General features: G+C 42.9%; 1 long non-coding RNA gene across 2 annotated transcripts in view; it reads left to right on the forward strand.

Annotated features, from left to right (window-relative positions):
- LOC123464621 overlaps positions 1–16,403 on the forward strand; it is a 39,239-nt gene that overhangs the window by 6,069 nt on the left and 16,767 nt on the right. The gene's annotated exons all lie outside the window — the stretch shown is intronic.

Raw genomic sequence — 16,403 nt, forward strand, 5'->3', positions numbered from 1 at the left:
GCTTCTGCCTGCCTTGTCTTCATTGATAAAAAGGTTTAATAGTTGGTCTTTATCAGTGACTCTCAATCTCCGGGTGACTTTGCCCCAAAGGAACATTTGGCAATGTTTGGAGACATTGTCCAAACCAGACAATGTCTGGTTGTCACAGAACAGGGTGGAGGGTGTGCGTCTAGGAAGCAGAGGTCAGGGCTGCTACTAAAACTGCAAAGCCTGTGACAACCGCCCACAACAAAGAATTATCCAGCCAGATGTCTCTTAGGCTGCAGTTAAGAAGCTGCAGTGTATAGCTCCAAAATGAAAATGCTTACAATTAAACTCATATTGTCGATGAATTGTAATTGGCAGAAAATGGAAGTATATTTATGTTAACTTGAGTGAGAAAATAAAGTAAACAAATAATTTTCATGTGTAATCCCTTTTTAAAGTAGGGTAGGCAGGCTCTGGAGCTTGGCCATAGAGGTCCTGGAAAGGTGAGGGGAATCAGGAAGGCTTTGATCATTTATGTAACTAGGTTGGGCTTCTCAGGTGGCTCAGTGGGTGAAGAATCTGCCTGCAATGCAGGAGACACGAGTTCTGTCCCCGGGTCAGAAAGATCCCTTGCAGGAGGGCATGATGACCCACTCCAGGATTCTTGCCTGGAGAATCCCATGGACAGGGGAGCCTGGCACACTGTGGTCCATAGGGTTGCAAAGAGTCAGACACAACTGAGGCAACTGAGCTCACACGCACACACACACATAACTAGGTTAAGCAGAGCAGTTCAGCTCACAGAAGATAAATGTAGGATAGTAAGTCTGTGGAGTGGACGAACATTCCAACGGGAGTACTTGCTCAAGGGAAAGAGCGTGGGCTTTGTTCTCTTTTGCCACTTGCTTGCCTGTGGTGCAGTACTGCCGTGCAACAACATAAGTTAGGAGTGGGCAGCAGTCTTCCATAAAACCAGCCATCAGGGACAGAGGTGGAGGGGTGCTCTCTGCTCAGATGAGCAGCTGCAGAGTGCACCCTGTCTGTTGGCTGAGGGTGATGGCTGAGACGTTGCCAAGAAAGATGTATCTTCTTTCCAGTTAACCTTAAGCTGAGCAAGAACAGTTTGGCTCCATGCTAATTGTCGTGAGTAGGTATGTTAGAATCACCCCTGGACACATCTAGATTACAGAGTGGGGGTTCTGCATGTATAAAGATGGTATTACAGTATTGTTTTGGTTTGTGTTTTACATTATTATCTGAGTATTAATAAATAATCTCTTACATGAATTTTCTGGCAAGCTACCAGACTTTCTCCGTAGATAACCATCTTCAGTGATTAAAGAGTTTTAAAACTGCACAAGAGTCTTCAGCTACTGTATCACTCCATCCTTATCACATGGAACAGATTGGAACTTTTATCCGTCTTGAGTGACTGAGGCTACAGTCTGCCCCTGTTCATCAGCAGGTATCATGAGGAATAGGGTGGCATTCCAGGTGAATTTCACGGAGGACCTTGACCCCAGCCCCTGTTTTGGGAGCTGCTACATGGTGACCTAGGGCTTCCCAGATGGTTCAGTGGTAAAGAATCTGCCTGCCAAGGCTGGAGATGCAGGAGATGTGGGTTTGATCCCTGGGTTGGGAAGATCCCCTGGAGGAGGGCATGGCAATGCACTCCAGTATTCTCACCTGGAGAATCCCATGGACAGAGGAGCCTGGTGGGCTGCAGTCTGTGGGATCACAAAGAGTGAGACACGACTAAGCAACTGAGCACACGTGTACATGCTCACATTCAGAGACCCATCAGGTATCTTAGACCAGGTGCCGGAGTCCTTCTCCAAACACAGGAAAAAAAAAAAAAAAAAAAAAGAAACTGTCATGCATACTCAGCAGTAGCATTTTCATGTTAAATAAAAATAGTTACTCCTATAAAATAGCAGCCAAGTTAAGTAATATATAGAATAAACCAAAAGAGAGCCAGAAAACAATTCTGATAATATGAAGCTTCTAACAGTCTTTCTTTTTTTTCACTCCCAATTAAAACAAATGCTGCTGTTCTAGCACATTCCTCACTATTAAAGAGTAAACCTGTATGTTTTGTAACAACACCTCAGGTATCCCAGAGGCCAAAATTCCAGTAATCTTATACATCTGGAGTGACATGGAACCCAGAGGGTTAAAGGGGCATGTGATTTTTAAAGTGTGTCTAACAGAAAAAAAAAAAAAAAAGAAACAAACAGCCCCAGAGCATCCAACATTCATTAAAGCCATTAGACCAAAACCTGTTGGATTGGGCCCAAGATGGCGCTGGCACTTAATGGTTTCTTGGTTTGATGTTCAGGAAGAATAGAGATCCTTCAGTGCATTTTTAGAGTCATAAAAGGCAAACCAAACCACACCAACATTCAAGACAGGATGTATAGAGGAAGTCTGACGGAAGAGGGGGGAGAACAAGAGTGAGAATGGCAAACAACAAAGGCAGTGAGTGGTGAGTATTACAAGTGGTGGAAACAGACATTGACTCTAGGAAACAATTAGGTATGAGGACAGATACTAAAACTGCAGGGCTTAGCCTCACTAAGAGCTCAGGACAGTCAGGCAGTCTTGCAGGAGGAGTGGGGGCTTGTGAGAGGGTAACAGTGGTGGAGTATCTGCCTGCAGTGCAGGAGCCCCAGGAGATGTGGATCCAGTCCGTGCATTGCGAAGATCCCCTGGAGGAGGGCATGACAACCCACTGCAGTATTCTCGCCTGGAGAATCTCATGGACGGAGGCGCCTGGCAGGCTACAGTCCATAGGGTCGCAAAGAGTTGTCCATGACTGAAGCAACTTAGCATTCATGCATCAGGCAGTGAATACAAGAAGTATTTAGATAGAAATGATAATGCCTTTCTTTTTAAAAAATTATTTCTATTTATTCATTTTTAATGTTTGGTGTACTGGGTCTTTGTTGCTGAGTGCCAAAGAGTTGGTGCTTTTGAACTGTGGTTTGGAGAAGACTCTTGAGAGTCCCTTGGACTGCAAGGAGATCCAACCAGTCAATCCTAAAAGAAATCAGTCCTGAATATTCATTGGAAGGACCGATGCTGAAGCTGAAGCTCCAGTACTTTGGCCACCTGATGTGATCAGCTGACTCATTGGAAAAGACCCTGATGCTGGGAAAGATTGAAGGCAGGAGGAGAAGGGGGCGACAGAGGACGAGATGGTTGGATGGCATCACTGACAATGGACATGAGTTTAACAAACTCTGGAAGTTGATGCACAGGGAGGCCTGGCATGCTGCAGTCCTTGGGGTCGCAAAGAATCAGACATGACTGAGCGCTGAGCGACTGAACTGAACTGTCTTTGTTACTGCACAGGCTTTTCTGTGGTTGCGGAGAGCGGGGACTACTCGAGTTCCAGTTCCAGTGGGCTTCTCATTGCGGTGGCTTTTCTTGTTGTGGAGCGGGGGCTCAGCAGTTATTGGCACACAGGCTTAGTTGCCCTGAGACATGTAGGAATCTTTCCAGATCAAAAATCAAACCTGTGTCCCTTGAATTGGCAGGCAGATTCTTAACCACTGGATCACCTGGGAAGTCCTGATAATACCTTTCTTTAAAGAACACCTCATTGGTGCCAGACTCTGCACTAAGAGTTCTAGTGGTATTATTCAAATTCATACCGTCCTTCAGAGTGTTATTTGTTTTCTGCAGGTGAGAAAACAGACTCAGAAAGATAAAAAAAAAATTTGCCCGAGATGGTACACGTGTTAATTGCTGTGTCAGAATTGAAACGTGGTAGCACCAATGGTCATGTATTTTCTAGTATCCACATCACCTCCTAGGACTTTCTAGAATGGCATTGTGGGAATCCTGGCAGTCATCAGGTTCTCCTGTGTGAGGAAATCATTTCACAAAGAGAGACGCTGTGTCAGAATATGCCATTACTTGGTAAATGTTGAATGAATTTCAAGCAGCTGTATTGCCAAGGAATTATATGTCAGAGCTTGGAAGGTGATACAGAGCAGAAATGCTGTTATAGGCAAAGTGCATCTCAAACTTTCTCTAGGAATAAATCAGGTTCTGTGTGTGTCTTTGGTTCAACTTAATTGAAATGGTAATTTTTTATCTTACGCTTATAAGTTTCCTTTCTGACCTCAGAAGGTGGGAAGTGTTGCTGTTCCATCACTAAGTCCGGTCCGACTCTTTGCAACCCCATGGACTGCAGCATGCCAGGCCTCCCTGTCCCTCACTGTCTCCCAGAGTTTGTCCAAGTTCATATCCATTGAATTGGTGATGTCATCCAACCTTCTCATCCTCCGTTGCCCTCTTCTCCTTTTGTGAGTGTGCTAAGTTGCTTCAGTTGTATCCGACTCTTTGTGATCCTGTGGATCACTCTTTGTGAGCCTGTGGCCAGGCTCTTCTGTCCGTGGGCTTCTCCAGGCAAGAGTACTGGAGTGGGTTGCCATGCTCTTCTCCAGGGGATCTTCCTGACCAGGGATCAAACCTGTGGCTCCTGCATTGCAGGCAGATTCTTTACCGTTGAGCCACCAGGGAAGCCCCATTGAGATGTTTACAGAAGAGCACAAGTCAGGAGGGCAAAAATGTTAACTTAATGAACAAACTTCAGTCTGTTTGGGAGATGTTTTCCAGTATCTACCAGAAGAGATGTCATTGGTCCAAAAGTCTTGGAATTTTGATAAAACAAGGGCATTCAGGACTGGGACACACGTGTTCCCCTCTTCTCGCATGCACAGGTGAAGCTGGGTGGCAGAGAGTTGGGAAGGAGATGTCAAGCTGCCTGGATGGTCCTTTCTGTCTCTGAGGCTGGAGCCTGTCTTGGGTCAGAGCCACGGCAGCAGCAACATCTGTTCCGCTCTAACTTTCTGTTTCCTCCTATTCTCTCTTGATCTGCGCTTTTAAACTGCCTTTTAAAAAAGGAGCAGCAATGGGTGTGTATGTGCCTTCAGCTGTTTTTAATTCCCTCCCAGGCCGCCTCTCTGCAAATAAATGACACGTTGTAGAAGGTGTTTTACAGCCTGACTTGTTAATCTATCCAGACCGTTCTGTAACAAAACCTTACACGGCAATCAAGGTTAAAAGACCAAATCACAAAAAATGTGCATTCGATAAACATAGTGTCATTTATATAAGAAGAAACCTTCTTAAGAGGGATTGCGTGCATGCTCAACCGTGTCCGACTCTTTGTGACCCTATGGACTGTAGCCCGCCAGGCTCCTCTGTCCATGAGGATTTCCCAGACAAGAATCCTAGAGTGGGTTGTCATTTTCTTTTCCAGGGGGTCTTCTCGACCCAGGGATTGAAGCTGCATCTCCTGTGGTTCTTGGATTGGCAGGCAGATTCTTTGCCACTGAGCTACCCAGGAAGCCCTCTTCTTCCTAAAGTTCTAATTCTAAAATTCTAAAATTTTCTTACAGTTGAAGGGTATGTTGCTTTATTCTTGAGCTACTGGAATTTTCATTTGTTGGTGGAATTACTTTGTCTTCATAGATTCTACAATGAACAAGTGAATAAATAATACAAAGTTAATCGAATCTGCTTATTTTCTCTTTCCCAGGGATTCAGGACTGAATGTCTATAGAGCGCTGTATAACCCCTCACTTAACATCATTGTATTTAATTATTTTCAGTAACTGCAAGATACCCTATCATGATAAATAAAACATTTTTCTTAAGCATTCATAATTTTCTGAACTTCATTTGAAAACTTACAAAAAGTATTTTTTCCCTTCTTTGCAGAGGGGGAAATGATGACCAAGGTCACAGTTTATCCTGCCAATGTCAAGAAGAATCTCATTATCCTTGTTACTTTGTGAGTAATTAATATGTTGGTTAATTGCTGACTTGTTGCCAATGAGTTAATTGATAAGCACAGAGGATCTAGCTATTAACGTAGAAGTAACAAGCACACAGGAAAGAGCTACTGAGCAGATCCATGAGCGCTGTCCACAGCCCCATTCAGGATGGGTGCACAAGTGGTACAAGAGGTGCACACCCATCTCCTGAACAGCGACAAAAGGGATAAACTGGAGGCTCCTTTGGCAATTATTTCCCCACCGCTTAGAGTCGCTGCATGTAATATTAGGAGATCGCCACTAAGTGGCGCTATCTCACCAGTGTTCTCTCTCAACAGCGTGCTGAAGCCTGCTGGGCTGCACTCTGGAATACTACATTTATTGTCCTGTGTTTGCTGATTTGGTTTCAGCAAAAGCTTTCAGTTCTCATCACGTTTTTCTGGCTTTTTATATCTCCTTTCTTCTGCTTTTCTTTAGTTCTTGAGAATCTGGGCCAATGATAGGCTTAGAAATGGTGGTCATCGTGGTGGTAATAGTCATACTAGACAATTTAAAGAGAAAAGTACAGATCCTGACCTTTCACTGAAGGCTTATTATGTGTTAAGGACTTTTCAAGTGTTACTTCTAAGACTGCTGGGAACTCTGCACGGTTGCCGTCATTTTATGAACAAAGAAACCAAGGTTCAGAGAATTGATGCAACTTTCCCAATGATCCCCAACAAGCAGGCGATAGAAGCACAACATGAGCTGGGGTTTATGTAACGTCAAGGCATTAATGCTCTTTGAATCATTCCTGGAACTTGAACATAGGGTGTAGTGAGAAAAACAGGAAGAGGCTAGACATCGTGAAGTTCATAATCTGAAAGAGGAAATAGAGTAAATGAACTAAACTATTTGCAATATAATTTTTAAAACACAGTGGCTTATTTATAAGTTCATAAAGTTTATAAAGGGTCTAAGATTACTGGGGACATTTACGAGGAACCGAGTCAAGAAGACATTCTGAAATCGACTCTTCTCAAGTTTTTTTTGTGAGGGATGTAGTTCTGAAGACAAAAGTAGCGTAGGGAGAGAAGGGGAAAAAAGGCAGATATTCTTGAGTTTAGCCCCAAACTCATGGATCCTTAGGGTCTTACAGGTGGTGCTAGTGGTAAAAACCCTGCCTGCCAATGTAGGAGACACAAGAGACTTGGACTGGATCCCTGGGTTGGGAAGATCCTCTGGAGGAGGGCGGGGCAACCTACTCCAGTATCCTTGCCTGGAGAATCCCATGGACAGAGCAGCCTGACAGGCTACAGTCCATGAGGTCGCAAAGAGTCGGACACGACTGAAGCGACTTAGCACAAAACAGTTTTGTGTCATGACACCTTCATTTGCTCTATGTCCTTTGAGGTGAAGTCTCAGCTAGAGCCATAGTAACGGGGTGGGAGACCTAAGTGAAATATTTTAAGGGCTAAGAGACCCAACTCTCCCCAATTATTTATCACACAGAACCTTATGAACAGAAAGAACCAGCAATCTCATAATATTAAAACAAACTAATGTTAATTTGCTTGGTGCCTTGCGTGCATCGCTGTACTTTATGTTTTCTTGCTTTATTTTTTGTTGAAATGTAGTTAATTTAGAATGTTGTGTTAGTTTCAGGTGTACAACAAACTGATTCAGTTATGTATACATATATTCTTTATCATGTTCTTTCCCATTCTCGTTTATTACAAGATATTGAACATAGTTCCCTATGCTATACAATAGGACCTTATTTATTATTTGTGTTGTATGCATAGTGTATGTATCTGCTAATCCCAAACTCCTAATTTATCCTTTTCCACCTCCCCACTTCCCTTTGGTAATGATGTTTGTTTTCTATGTCTGAGACTTGCTTTTTTGTAAGTAAGTTCATTTGTGTCATATGTCAGATTCCACATGTAAGTGATCTCATGTACTATCTGTCTTTCTCCCTCTGACTGACTTCACTTAGTATAATAATCTCTGGATCCATCCATATTGCTGCAAATGGCATTATTTCATTCTTTTTTAATGGCTGAGTAGTATTCCATTAGCCTTCCTGGTGACTCAGTGATAAAGAATCCGCCTTCCAGTGCTAGAGACACAAGAGACATGGGTTCTACCCCTGGGTTGGGAAGCTCTCTTGTAGTAGGAAATGGCAACCCACTCCAGTATTCTTGCCTGGGAAATCCCATGGATTGAGGAGCCTGGTGGGCTGTAGTTCATGGTGTTGCAAGAGAGTCAGACACGACTTAGTGAGTAAACAACAACAAGTGTTCCATATATATATGCATGCCGTGTGCTGAGTCTCTTCAGTCATGTCCGACTCTTTGTGACCCTGTGGACTGCAGCCTGCCAGGCTCCTCTGTCCATGGAATTCTCCAGACAAGAATACTGGAGTGTGTGCCATGCCCTACTCCAGAGAATCTTCTAGACCCAGGGATCGAAGCTGCCACTCTTATATCTCTTGCATTGGCAGGCAGGTTCTTTACCACTGACACCACCTGGGATCCCATATTTTTGTATGTATATAGACAGGTAGATAGATAGATAGATAGATATAGATATAGATGGGTGCTAAGTCACTCCAGTCGTGTCTGACTTTTTGCCACCCATTGGACTGTAGCCCACCAGGCTCGTTTGTGCGTGGAATTCTCCAGGCAGGAATACTGGAGTGGGTGCCTTTTTCTTCTCCAGGAGATCTTCCTTACCCAGGGATTGAGCCCAGGTCTCTGGCATTGCAGGAAGATTCTTTACCGTCCAAGCCACTAGGAAAGAAAATATATATTTATATATATATCTCCATGGACATTTAGGTTGCTTTCATGTCTTGGCTATTGTAAATAGTGCTGCTATGGATATTAGGGTTCATGGATCTTTTCAGGGATTGAACCTGGGCCTTTAGCAGTGAAAGCACCAAGTCCTAACCACTGGACCATTAGGGAATTCCCTATCTTTTGGAATTAGAATTTTCTCTGGATCTATGCCCAGGAGTGGGATTGCAGGATGACATGGTAACTCTAGTTTTTTAGAGAATCTTCGTATGTTCTCCACAGTGGCTGCACCAGTCTACATTCCCATCAACGGTGTATTCTATCTTAATGCGGATCAATAAAATGTGCACTAAATTGATATTCCCTCAGAATGTCAAGCTTAGGCAGGTTCACTAACTCACCAGAGGGCACCCAGCTAGTAAGTAAGCAGTGAGGCTGGGATTCCATCCAAATTTGCAGATCAAAGAGCCTGGCCTTTAACCTTTACACATAGGACTTCCACTTCACACACTACCTTGTGGTTCAATCGCTCAGTTGTGTCCGACTCTTTGAGACCCCATGGACTGCAGCACCCCAGGCCTCCCTGTCCTTCACCTTCCCCCAGAGTTTGTTCAAAGTCGTGTTTGTTGAGTCAGTGATGCCATCCAACCATCTCATCCTCTGTCATCCTCTCCTCCCCCTGCCTTCAATCTTTCCCAGCATCAGGGTCTTTTCTAATGAGTCAGCTCTTTGCATCAGGTAGCCGAAGTATTGGAGCTTCAGCTTCAGCATCAATCCTTCCAACGAACATTCAGGATTGATTTCTTTGAGGATTGACTGGTTTGATCTCCTTGCAGTCCAAGGGACTCTTAAGAGTCTTTCCCAACACCACAGTTCTAAAGCATAAATTCTTCAGCCTTCTTTATGGTCCAACTCTCACATCCATAGATAACTACTGGAAAAACCATAGCTTTGACTAGACAGACCTTTGTTGGCAAATTAATGTCTCTGCTTTTCAATATGCTGTCTAGGTTTGTCCTAGCTTTTCTTCCAAGGAGCAAGCGTCTTTTAATTTCATGACTCTAGTCACTGTCCACAGTGATTTTGGAGCCCAAGAAAAAAGTCTGTCACTGTTACCACTGTTATTCAGTAGAAAGTCCAAGGTTTTAAAAAATGGTCCAGGCTGAGAAATAAATTAAGAATTACTGTCTTTTAACAGTGAATTCATAGATGGTAAATAATGATTTTAGAGCCCAGAAGTTATCCCACTGAAGCAGCCATGAGGTGCAGTCTGAGGTTCAAAAGGTGATGGAATGCTGTGCAAAGAGAAAATGCTAGTGGTCGTTGATTTATTTTTCCGTTTCTCCTCTGACTCTTGCCCACAGAAATGCTACCTTGGTTTGCTGATGAGAGGTGGCGCTCTTCACCAAAAGATCATCACAGCAAGTCTACCAGTTGAGCATGAGGCTTCCTACTTTATTACTTCTTTTTAACCGGCCACAGTTGTTCAGTATAAATCAACGTGGGATGCATAGATAATCTCAAAAAGAGATTATCAAGGTACCACATTTCCTGAGATGATAAACTTCATTCAGAATTAAAAGGAGGAGGAGAAGTAAAAGGAAAGAAGAGGAGGGAAAAGCAGGATGATGAGGGGGAAGTCTTCAAAAGACTTACAATGTTTCAAGAAATGTTGGAATTCTTTTATGGGCCACCTTTAAATTAATTTGGAAATTTGGGCCCCAGATTAGTGTGACAAAGAGATGGGTTTCAAGGTCTTTAGTTCTGCAGGAAGAGGGAATTGGGTTTTTAGGACCTGTCAACCACAGCTCTAGGCTAATAAACATCAGCATTCAAATGATGCTCTAATGAAGAAAATCATATCCATGGAGACTTTCAAAGGTACAAGTGTTCTTCTTGGTAAAGAAAAAGAAAAAAAAACTTTAGTCTTAGGCATAGAAATTTAAAACTTAGGATTTAATAAACTGTGACTCAAATTTAACACAGAACTCCCAGAAAGCAGGGCACAAGGATCTGGTGCTCTGGTTTAAACTGATGATATTGCGGGCTGCATCTTTCTATACCCTTCGAAAGATGAATCTGCTCATGGTCATGAGTAGAAAGTGTTGGAGTTTTTCCTTGGCCTGGAGCTGAAGTGGACTGCCACTGTTCTCACTGTATAAACAGGGTCAGCTCCTCAGCTTACCTAACACTATCTCCAGTTTGTCTGAACTCTCCAAAGATGAAGAGCTCACTGTCTCTCATATAGCCACCTGGGACAGTGCTTCTTCTTAGAGCATTCCACTTGTATTAAAGTGAAATTTGCTTCCCTGCTTTTTTTTTTTTTAATTCATCAACAAAATAATACTTCAAAAAGCATTTTTGAGCACTTGTCGCATGTCCGGCCTTGTTAGGCTTTAGGAATAAAAAGATAAGGGGATTACGTATAGTTCAACTGATTTGGTGGAATTTATAGTCCAATTTGACACACCTCAATTTTTTCCATCCTCGTCTTCCTAAGAAATAGGTCAGACTCTCAGGATAACGATGGCATTCTGCTGCAGTGACATTAGCATCTCGGCAGAGATGAAACCTAAAGAATTCTCTCAGTGTCTCTGCACACCACCACACCCCCAGAATCACTGCTGTGATGTTTCTGCATTCCTCCAGAAGTCCAGTCCTGTGTCAACAACGTGGCAGGTCAAATATCTGAAGACAGCTCTCACATAGCCTCTCTGTCCCAGTCAATTCTTTCGGCTAAACATGCTACTGTTTTCAAAATATAATTATTATCTTTCTGCAGCAAAGACGGGGTTTAAGAAAAAAAAAAAAAAGCAGCCAATAGTAACTGTAAATGCATCCATTCCCGTGGTACGTGAACTGAACCCATCAGGCCAAACCAGTAGCTGAGCGGGAGCAGAGATGATGAGCATGGAGAACCGTGAGCTGTATGCGGTGCCCGGCAGTCGTGGCTTTTCTACTGGAACTGACTTAAATGTGTGAAGGACATGGATTATGAAACAGGGAGATGGAGGTACCCACTGCCCCATCTTCTTGTCTTCCTTTGTTCTAAGGCCCAACAGATTATTGCTGGATGGGGGTTAGCAAGGAGGTAGAAGAAAGCCTATTCTGTACTGATTGGCAAAACCTAGAATTTAAAGAGAGAGGAAGAAGAAGAAAAGACAAGCTAAGATAAAAATCGTTCCAGCTCATACAGCTGGAATGTTTATAATGTAAAGAGACAGCGGCATTAAAGGATTAGGCCCCAGTGCCTGATTAACATCATTTGATCTTTTGCTATTGAAAAGACCCTGTGTATTTTCAAAGGCAGTGGGCTTCTTAAATAAAACCAGGAGTCTGGGTTAGCAGAAAGCTGTTAGAAAACAACTCATTTTCTGTTTAGTAATCTCTTTTCTTGCCCTACCTGCTTCCTAGCCTTTAGTGTCTTTCTCTGTTATTGGGAGATGCCTCTAAACCTGAAAATTGGGGTGCAGGGACGTGTGATTTGTCAAAAACAAACATAAAAATCACTGTGACCTAAATGGGTCAGGTCATATTTTTCTCCATGAATATCATCAGAGGGGAACTTCTTTTTCTGTTTTGTCCTAAGTTTAGTGTTTCATCCTTTACTCTCCATCTGCAAAATTCCCTGTACAGTTTCAGTGGGAAAAGATTAGCCCATAATTACAAGATAGTGTTTTCAAGATACACTTTCTATCTCATTTTTCTGCTTGCTTTTTTCTTTTTTTTTTTTTTTTTTTGCAAGTTTCCAGTAAGCTTGATGCCCCCACTGAATCAGATGGATCATCAGGTAGTCGATGCTTTCCATTGGGCAACTTGGTGACGCATATTTGTGGGGGGAATAGGAGTGTCTCCGTGTCCACACTGTCGTCCCAGGGTGGCCGGGCGATGGGGTGGGGAGGGCCTCTGGTCATTCGGGGGACCCCGCGGTCGTCATAACTAGTTCAGTCTCTGTGGCCCATTCAGCTCTTGGCATCGCTGCCAAGCCAGCCAACAAAGGAGCATTGTAATCTTGACAGTTTCCCAGCATTGACTGCACAGGCGCAGACCACCAACCAGCTCCTTTCGCTTCTTCTGTTCACAAGTGAGACCATGAATAGAAAAAAGTCAGTGGCAAAAATCCCACATCCTGCTGAAGTTGGTGTGTGGATGCTTTTCTCCCAAGTGAGTCTCCCTCGGACTGGTAATCCTCGTACCTGTTTCTTTGTGCTTTTTGGTCTGTTTTTAAATACAATTAGCTTGAATGGTAAGACATAATCCTCAGCGACTCTACCAAAAAATTAGGTTTGAGTTTTGAAAAATAAGCATTTGCATGCAAGACTTTGAAGAAGGGGAAGTATAATAGAAATAAAAGTTCATGATAAGCTTGAGATAAGAAGCAATACTCAAGGGGCCATGGTGAGCCTTAAGAAGTTGAATTTGGGGGAATAGACTAGGGGTTTTTAGAAATAGAATGGAATCATTTGAACTCATTTGTGTTTTTAGATGTGCACCCAAAAGCTTGCCCTTTCATTAGACCAGGCCAAGGACTTCTACAACTCTTGATTTTAAGAATAGCAATAAATAAAATGTTTAAGAACAAAGTAAATTCAGAGCGATTTCATGACTTTACCATTAATTGAGGCCTTCTGTGGTGGCTCAGATGGTAAGGAATCCACCTGCAATTCAGGAGACCTGGGTTTGATTGCTGGGTTGGGAAGAGCCCCTGGAGAAGGGAATGGCTACCCGCTCCAGTATTCTTGCCTGGGGAATTCCATGGACAGAGGAGCCTGGGGGTTACAGTCCATGGGGTCACAAAGAGTCAGACATGATTGAGTGACTAACACACACACACTAAGAGCCTAAGCTTTGAGTTAGACCCAGGTTGGCAACACCAGCCTTAGAGCAAGGCTGGAGGCAGGAGGTGGAGAGACACATGGGGATTTGCTCCAGGTTCCACATTTTGTTCATTTATTTATTAAAATTATTTTTATATTTGTGTAGTGATTTAAGGTCAGTGATCTTTAAAAAATTTTTTTAAATTTATTTTGGCTGCACCACATGTGGGATCTTAGATCCCTGGCTGGGATCGAACCTGCACCCCCTGCATTGGAAACAGGATGTCTTAATCGATGGACTGCCAGGGAAGTCCCTGGGTTCTGCATTTTAGAAATCTCTATTCTGGCCTCTGGGCATTGCATCAAGAAGTGTTCAGGTCAAGGGGCAGACTTCTCTGGCACCCACTCAGCCTTTAGGCCATCATCCAGGTACCAGGGACAATTTCTTGCTCTGCTGCCCAACCTGTTTCCAGTCTTCTCAGGCCTCTTTCTTTCCAGGTCTGTTTTCCTGAAACTGCATTGCAGCACTGGGGATCACTTGTAGGCTGAAGTGGGGGCCAGGACAGGCGTTTGTGGGATCATGAAGGGAGCTTGACTGCACAGACGGCGCAGAAGAATCGTGAAGACTGAGAATGTTTAGCACAGTGTCTTAGCATTCAGTGGATCCCCTGCAAACATTATTTCTGATACAGTCCTTGAGTACCTTATTGCGTATTTTCTACTTTGAGAAAGAGAAAAAATAAGCATGAGAATACAAGCTTCTACAGGGGTGGGGGCAGGGGGTGCCATTTTAATTTTTGGTGTCCAAAATGGAGTATTCTTTTCAGTAACTTGGCTGTTGTCCTGGCCCAATTCCAAGTGCTCTATATTCAAGCCAATTATATTCCTCCCCCACTGGATAAATTATTCTTCACCTCCCCCATAAAAATCATCATGTTATACTTGTGAAACAAAATAGCTTCTGTATTCTACCAAACATTCAAAAAAAATGGTTATATCTCAGTACATAGTGTATTTCTGTCTGTGACTGGTTTGGAGTTGCACTGGAATTTATTAGAGTGAGATGCGAGGTCCACGATACTTCTGAATAGTAATAGATTCCATATTAAATGGAGAAATATCACATGATAGTCTCTTGGTGACTTAAGATGAGACAAATTGTTGTTTTTAAATGTATTGATTATTTATTTTTGGCTTCAGCAGTTGCAGCACGTGGGCCCTAGAGTGAAGCCACAGTAGTTCACAGGCTTTGTTGCTCTGCAGCTTATGGGACCTTCCCAGATCAGGGATCGAACCCAGGTCTCCTGCATTGGCAGCAGAATCTTAACCACTGGACTACCAGGGAAGTCCTTCTGATACAAATCTTTGGGTTGAGGCTCAGCAAATGTGAGCTGTTGAGCTTACCTCTAAATCATTGAGTTCCCAAGCAAGGTCTTTATTTATCTCATCACTTTGACCCTTTACAATGCCAGCAGCCTGAACATTCATGAAACAGGTTCTCAAGTCTTGTTCCATATTCACCTCCAATAATGAAGAGCTGTGATTTTAAGATACAACTGTTGAAACTGGAAAGAAAAACATTGACAGTTGTTAAGAAGTCATTATCTTTTTTTTCTGTCCCTTTCTCTGAGTTTAGCATCACTGAGGTCTAAAATCCCTTTTGGTGATTGATTTAGGGAAGTGACTTTCATTTCCTGAGATCACAGAGCATGTGACCAGACAAAAGTGGCAAATTTCCATGAGGAAAGAACAGCTTTAGGGCCCAAGGCATAGCTGGGGGCACAAGTGGCTCCCTTTTGAGGAATATTCCAAAAAATACCATCCCTAGATCTAAACTATACTTGGTTTTTAATGATTTCAAGCAAGAGACAATTCTCACCAAGAGGGCTGCCTTTCCCTGCATGGTTCCTGTTTGGAACGGACCTTGTTATTGTAAATTGTTTGCCCGGCCGCTGTGTTCCTGGCTCAGCGCTCCTTGCCCCTCTGTGCTCGCTTCAGTGGAGAAGACGGTCAGCAAACTCTGCTGCCCTTATGGACTTATTGAATTATTGTTTCCGTGGAGGCTGAGGTCACCCAGGTCTGTGACTTTCCCCTTCTGAGTTTGCTTTTTAAAGTTTCATTCTGAAATAACTTTTCTCATTCCACACGTCCCCTGCTAAAGTCAAGGAGATAATAAAAGTAATGACACGGGTTGTTCAGGCCCAAATAACTGTTTGGGGAAGGAAGGACTTTAATGATTCAATGAAAAATACTGATTTCATCTGATTTGATTCTGAAAAATCATTGCAATTATTTGTCTTCGGTGTGTATATACAAAAGTATAGTTTTCTTTTTTTTACATGTGTTCTTTTATTCATCCTTTCAGTTCAGTTCAGTTCAGTCGCTCAGTCATGTCTGACTTTTTGTGACCTCATGAACCACAGCAATGCCAGGCCTCCCTGTCCATCACCAACTCCCAGAGTTTACCCAAATTCATGTCCATCGAGTTGGTGATGCCATCCAACCATCTCATCCTATGTCGTCCCCTTCTCCTCCTGCCCTCAATCTTTCCCAGCATCAGGGTCTTTTCAAATGAGTCAGCTCTTCTCATCAGGTGGCCAAACTATTGGAGTTTCAGCTTCAACATCAGTCCTTCCAAAGAACACCCAGGACTGATCTCCTTTAGGATGGACTGGTTGGATCTCCTTGCAGTCCAAGGGACTCGCAAGAGTCTTCTCCAACACCACAGTTCAAAAGCATCAATTCTTCAGAGCTCAGCTTTCTTTATAGTCCAACTCTCACATCCTTTACAATGTTTAATTTTTTTTTATGTTTAAGTATTGTTGACTTACTGAACTTTTAATTTTTTTTTAAAGTTATTATTCATAGAGAATGGATTGATGGTTGCCAAAGGTAGAGGGTGGTGAGAGAAATGGAAGAAGGGGGTCAAAGGGTAAAAAGAAAAAAATTTTAAATATAGATGAGGAAAAAAGTTAGTGCCTTAATCTCTTTGCAAGAATTGGTGGTAAGGTTTACATTAGATTATCATCCCACTTATTGTCATTTTGCAT

This window comes from Bubalus bubalis, chromosome 10 (assembly GCF_019923935.1).
Source record: "Bubalus bubalis isolate 160015118507 breed Murrah chromosome 10, NDDB_SH_1, whole genome shotgun sequence".
NCBI classification, from domain to species: Eukaryota; Metazoa; Chordata; class Mammalia; order Artiodactyla; family Bovidae; genus Bubalus; species Bubalus bubalis.